Genomic DNA, 6541 nt, shown 5'->3' with positions numbered 1-6541 from the left:
TCTTTATTAAACAGCTATTTCGTTGACAAAAACGTATTCTAACTTATTTAAATGTCCTGAATGAATTAAATAAATATTGTAGTAGTTTAAGACAGGTTTCCTGGATAAAGAAAAAGCAACGTTGCTAGCGAACTATTTTCTCGACGGCGAAGGCACTTCAGATGGGCGCAATGCGCTTGTGGGTGGAGCTAAAAGATTGTTCTTAGGTTGCAACCGACTATAGTGCGGGTGTAGGAGCTACAAGAACGTGCTCCGGGCTTTCAACGTCCCTGTCGAGCAGGCGCGCTTGCGCAGTGCAAACCAACGTTCGTGCAAGCATCGTTTGGGGTGATGTGCTCGTGCTTTTAACTTCTGTTTCTATTGCACGAAGGGGAACAAGCTTTGGGCAGGATTCTAGAGCGTAGAAAATGGCGACGGTGCTTGTTGCGCAACGATGGCTCGATTAACGCGTACAATGACGGGTTTTCCGCGAGCACCCGGGTAGCCTTCGCGATGCACGACGACTGTTTATTTTTTTGTTTTTTTTTGGTTCTTATCATTCATTTTTTATTTGCCGGCGTCTTTCCGGCTCGCTTTCAGAATGAGCAAGATGAACTTCTTGAGGCTTCTAGAAGTATTACTGCAGAAACTTTATACATTTTACAAATGTCGCTGTAAATATAACGCGCAAAAGCTCGGGGTTTCGCATATTATAAGATACTATAGCTGGGAAATTTGAAATATTAAAGAGTGCGAAAATTGAATTGAATTGAATTGAATGAATGTTTATTTTTCTGGAACCAACCGAAATGGAGACAGAGACTAAAGGCTCAAAGCCTGACAAAGGTCTCTGTCCCCAAAGCAGCACTTTCCAGCAGCACACAGTTTACAAAGTTAACGCTTAGTATTAAACACTATATTCATTTTTTGAATATACCAGAAAAACAACTAGTTATTACATGCAAATACAAATAATAAGGGGTTATCACTGCCCACCATGAGTGTCCTGAGATCCCTTTTAAATTGACTAAAATTGTTATTAAAATTTATGTTGTCTTTAATGTTATTCAGAGCTTTACTGACTTGATATTCCATTGTTTGTGTTCCATAATTTGTACGGGTCTGAGGGGGCCGCCTATATCTGTGTCGAAGAGGGTATGCATGCGTTACGTCACTTAAATCCGTCACATATAGTTTTTGTCTGTGAATCAGTTGTAATAATTTAAAATAATATATCTGATTGACCTGAAGAATGCCATATTTTTTAAAAAGTGGTGCAGTATGCAGGTCTTGTATTTTACCCTTATAATTATCAAGTAAGCGCAACATTTTTTTCTGCAGTGGGAGCAACGAGTTATAGTTTGTGGTCGATGTCGTGCCCCACACTAGAAGACAATAACAGAGCCTAGAGTAAAAGAGCGAATAATATAAGTTTTTCTTTAGTCATGTTGGTATAAGGTTCCCTATTTTATATAGACATCCAACCGACCGTGAAAGCTCGGAACTTAATTTATTCACGTGTGTGTTCCAATTTAGCTCTTGATTAAGCCAAACTCCCAAATATTTTTGTTCGTGGACTTGTTCTATAATTTCATCTTTAAAATGTATAACTAAGTTGATACTGTCGCGTTTGTTTTTAGGTGCAAATAGTATATACTTGGTTTTTTTCGTATTTAAATTTAGCTTGTTTGCTTGAAGCCATGTAGCTAGGTCGGCAAAAAAGCTATTTGTCAATAGTTCTAACTGGGCTTTGGATGAGTCTGCAAAAAATACGCTGGTGTCATCCGCATACAAAATAAGCTCATGAGATCCCGTGATTGCTGTAATATCGTTTATATATAGAAGAAAAAGAAGGGGACATTACCGCTTGTCGAAAAGCACCGTGTGATCGCAGTGTGACCAGCTGCGCGACGAGAGACGGCGACGATGAGAGATGATGATCGTCGAGCAGCAGCAGACTAATTGAATCGCACTGGGATTTTTCGCAACGGGGAACTACAAGGGCGCGGTTACCCCCGATGATGACATAGCTAATGCCCAGTGGATGGTGATCAGAGCCGTGACGGCCGTCGTGAGTATCGCTGTCAACCGGCTGGGAAGAGGCGGTTGGGTCGACAAAACCCCGGACCGAGGCAGCTGAGGCATGTGCGAAAGAAGGCTTTCGTCGCCACCATAACAAGCACACCGACGTCGTCGGGTGCGTTGACTAAACGTAGACTCTAACTAAACCTTCGTCACCGTCATCATCGGTCTGAAGGAGACCGTCACCATTCTGAAGGACTCCAACACTTTGCCGCAAACACCATTTTGCCATTAACAACATGGCGGTAAGTTGACGTTTAAACTTCAGGGTTTCTACCGCTTCGAAGTTAATGCACGCTTAGTACCTATGTCTTCAGTTGACAATTTGTTGCAGTCTGTAGCTACTCTCAATCACGCAATAAAATCTGGATGGGTTGCTGATGGCATTTTGTTGTATCAATTAGATATTTTACCTTTTCACGCCAAGCTGCTGGAATTGCAAGTCAGTCATCGGAAAGTCATAAGAACACTTTTCGATGCCCTGCAATAAACTACCAACAGGTCTGTCCTAAAATGAATCGTTGCTTGTCTAGACAGCAGCAGTTTAGTCTGACAGAGTATGGTAACATTGTTACCGACTGTAGACGAGAAATTTAGCCAGTGTCTTGTGGATGGTTGTCATCTTCGTGACCAAGAAAAACAATAAAAATAGAATTGTCCTACGTTCAACACACGTGTGTTTAATGTAAAGGTTATTATAGCAATTAAATAGATTGTCGTTTCAAAAGTGACAGTAACTCATTGAAATTAAAGAGTAGTGTGAGCTGGATTTTTGAAATTTGCCTGTGATGCAGAGCAAACACGCACTGCTGGCTTATCACCATCAAGCATAAACGACCAGCGGAGGCAGAGTAGATGTGTGAAGGAAAAGCGAGCATATGTACTAAAGAAGGAACTGCTACGTAACGTGAAGAATGTCAGCAACTATCTTGCCATTGTGGTACGAGCTCAGTGGCTATGCACATGCTTATAGCAGCCTGTGAATGTAGGATGCTCCCCTTATGTGGCAAAGCCAGGGGGGGGGGGGGGGGGGGGTGTTTATGGGGCTTCGCTCCTTCCCTCCCCAAATCCGGCGGGCCCTAGAATATACACACAAATTCCGACACCATCCCCCCCCGCACCCCAAGTCATGAACATCCCAGCCACCTCAACCCCCCTCCATCCTCACCCCCTTAGAAGTTCCTGGCTACGCCACTACTATCAACAGCACTCAATAGATAGTCAACATTATCAAGATAAACGAAATTTATTTTATTTTATGCACCATATAGGCAGTGTTTTTTGTCTTTATATGCATGCAGCCAAAGCACACACTGTAGAAAACACTTGTCTGAAGCCTGCGTTCACAATGCGGTCCCCGTCAAACTTTCAAGGCGTTAACGAATTCCACAAATAAAATTTTCAACGAAACGAATTCGTTTTGCAAAACGCTGGCAAACTTACGTTGCGTTTTACATCATTCACCTTTGTCGTCCGATGAATCAGTACTCAGCACTACACAAACCTCAATGAGCTTGTCGCTTGTTTTCTTGCCGTTGGGGCGATCGCTGGCGGTCGTGGCGGCGGCACAACTCTTTCTCAGACCGTTGGCTGCTGCATCCGTGCCACGGTGGAAGAAATAAATTTAGGTGGTGACGCTGGCCGCTCTTCACGCGGGAAGTATTAGCCCCGAGAAGTTCGCCTGGCGCCCCCTTACGGCGAACCGGGGTGACGTCACGGCGAGGAGAGAATTTTTCCCCGACTCGCCCCGCTCGCCCTGTGGAGGCTATGACGACGCTAGCTGTCGGCGCGCTCGTTTTTATTTAATTTCTTTTTGCGTGTTTTTCGTAGGAAGTGTACATTGTTATATATGCCTTTATTGAGGTATGGCCTGTAGCTACAGGCGAAACTTCAACGAACATTTTAAGGATGGCTGACAGGCCAGGCAACGCATGAACCACAGCTGGTATGTGAAAATAAAGAAATATGGCCACAATTGCAGGGGCATCACTACAGATTTACATCTCGCACAATAAACGCTGCTGATGGTCCGAATGAATTGGCAAATTATGTATACTATTTTTTGTTTTTGTATCTCTGATCGCCGAAGCAGAAAAGCTGCATGCTGCTCGAGCAACGTGCTAAATACAGTCTCGACCATGGGGAGAGAATCACAAGTAAGACAGCCCAAGTGCAGGGGCAAAGTAAAAAAAAAAAAAACAAGGAACATTTATTATACACATTGCTCGCACTTAAAGGGCCCATGAAACGATTTTTGGGTTGGGATAAATCATTTTAGATTGGGATTTTACTAATAGCACATCGTTCAGTGGACCAAAAGAAAAAAGGTAGAAAGTCAAAAGCCTGACTTTCAGTGCGAAAATTTGAAAACAGAGCGGACTATTTCGTACCTCCTCCCCTTCGCAACCTTTCTGCCTTTTGACTGTGATACATCCGCGGTCCCAAAAGCGCGTTATCGGGTCCAAACTGACGTCACACGCAACCGGACCTCACTTATTCCCTTCACCCCTAAGCTGACATTGTGGTGGAAGCTACGCGCTTGCCGGACCAATCGGCCGCCTGCCTTTCATCACCTGCCTTCATTCTCTGCAGCCACATTTGCCACGCTCACGTGGCAAGTGTGGCTGGCCCAACGAGCACGTAGCTTCAACAGCACTGTCGGCTTCGAAATGAACGGGGTGGGGAAAGGAACTTTTGTCTGAATTTTGAGCGACGGGCTAATCTTCTAGGGGGAGAATGGATGTGTCCGGGATTACACAAACGAGAGTGCGAGCAAGAGGGGACTCCCCCTTTTCGTCTTTTTTAACTGTTTGGTGGAATGCGCGATTTATGAGTTGAGGAGGAAAGCGAAACAGGAAAAAGTTGGAAAAGCGTTTCATGACCCCTTTAACCTTTGCTGGATTCGGATAGCATTTCAATGGACTACACGGGTGGTATCTGTGGACTTGTTTATATCAATCCTCAAGTAATATATAGCAAACGTAAGTTAAGGTGTCTAGCTCGTTATTAGTCCATTAAGCCCTAAATTGAGATTTTACTTAAATCGAATTGTCCTGAAGCTAAAGTACCAGAAGCTTTTCTCACGCAGACTGCATGCGCCCTTAACAGGTTCCACATTTTCTGCTATCAGTGCTATATCTACCACTGGACAGACGTTCGAATGCTTGCTTTTACTCCTGTTTTCCTCTGTTGTCAGAGAGTCCAGTTGCAGGGAGTTTGGAGGCTGAGGAAGCTTTTGGGGACCTGCGGCAGTGACTCTTAAATGGAAATGACAATTCAGACTAAACGGCGTATTTTCCGAATACCAAAGGCTGGAATAAAAAATGTCAGGAAAAAGTATAAACATTCCAAATTACGGCACTATTGCTGTGCATATTTTGGGCAGTTTACTACATATCATAGAGGCAACTGGGGGAAATTCGTCCGTTTTTGCTGCAACCATACAAACTAATTTCCAGTAATTGTGAATCCTCTAAGAAATATGCCTGCATACGCGTATAAACTATATAATTAATTCAGGAAGAAGCTACATTTATGTAAAACAACCCTGTTCCATGAGCACTACAAAGATCATCAGACGCAGGGCCTTTGAAACATCTGCAAACCAGCGCATGCAGAGTGGCAGCGCAGAGTCGGGGTCGCGAGCTAATTTGCCGACCACCGAAAGGCCCATGATATAAAGGCCGCTTCAGATGCCTTGAAAGCGGGATGTAATATCGTCCTAAATCATAAACATGCAAGGAACAGAATTCCAGCGTCTGAAACACTTGTGTCACCGCTTCACCAACCCCTTTCAAGATTGCCCTGCGTCGCGTGGACGGACGGGGCGGTTCATCGGCGTAATTGCCTCCGCCGATAGTTTTCGGGATTTGTAACCCAATTTTAAAGGTAAAAGGGACAAGCAGGCTTATAAAATGTACGGAAGCACGTTAATATCGGCCTAACTCAACGTCTTGTACACCGGGTAAACGAAGTCCGGCTCCTCGAAGAGCTTGCGGCACACAACGCCAAACCAGGAAACCGGTGCTGGGAAGCGAGCCGATGCGAGATCGCGGAGCGGGGTACTCGCCCTGACGTTACGGTACACCTCACCCAATCAGGGCGCGGCGACCGCAGCGACGCTTGTGTTCGCTCTCGGGGCTAATAGCTCCGCCCACAAGCGTAAAGCGCCGCTTGAAATGCCTACGCCGTCAAAGAAAATAGCTCCCTAGCAACGCCGTTTTATCCCTCTCAAAGAAACGTCTTCTAGGCCAATACATAAATAATTTAGTTTATTCACGATACTTAAAGAAGTTGAGATACGTTATTGTCCACGCACGGGTTCAGTATTAATGGACAGGGATCATGTCTAATGTTTCGCCTTCTAACTGACTTCCTGTCTAAATAGCTGTCTGAACTTCTGTCTTCCAGTGGTTTCGGTTTCGGTAGTCGAGAACCAGACTTTTTTGAAAAACTAAAAAAAAAAAGAAAGGACATTATT

Source organism: Ixodes scapularis, unplaced genomic scaffold (assembly GCF_016920785.2).
Source record: "Ixodes scapularis isolate PalLabHiFi unplaced genomic scaffold, ASM1692078v2 PGA_scaffold8__174_contigs__length_109621045, whole genome shotgun sequence".
NCBI classification, from domain to species: domain Eukaryota; kingdom Metazoa; phylum Arthropoda; class Arachnida; order Ixodida; family Ixodidae; genus Ixodes; species Ixodes scapularis.
Note: the sequence above shows the minus strand (reverse complement) of the source record.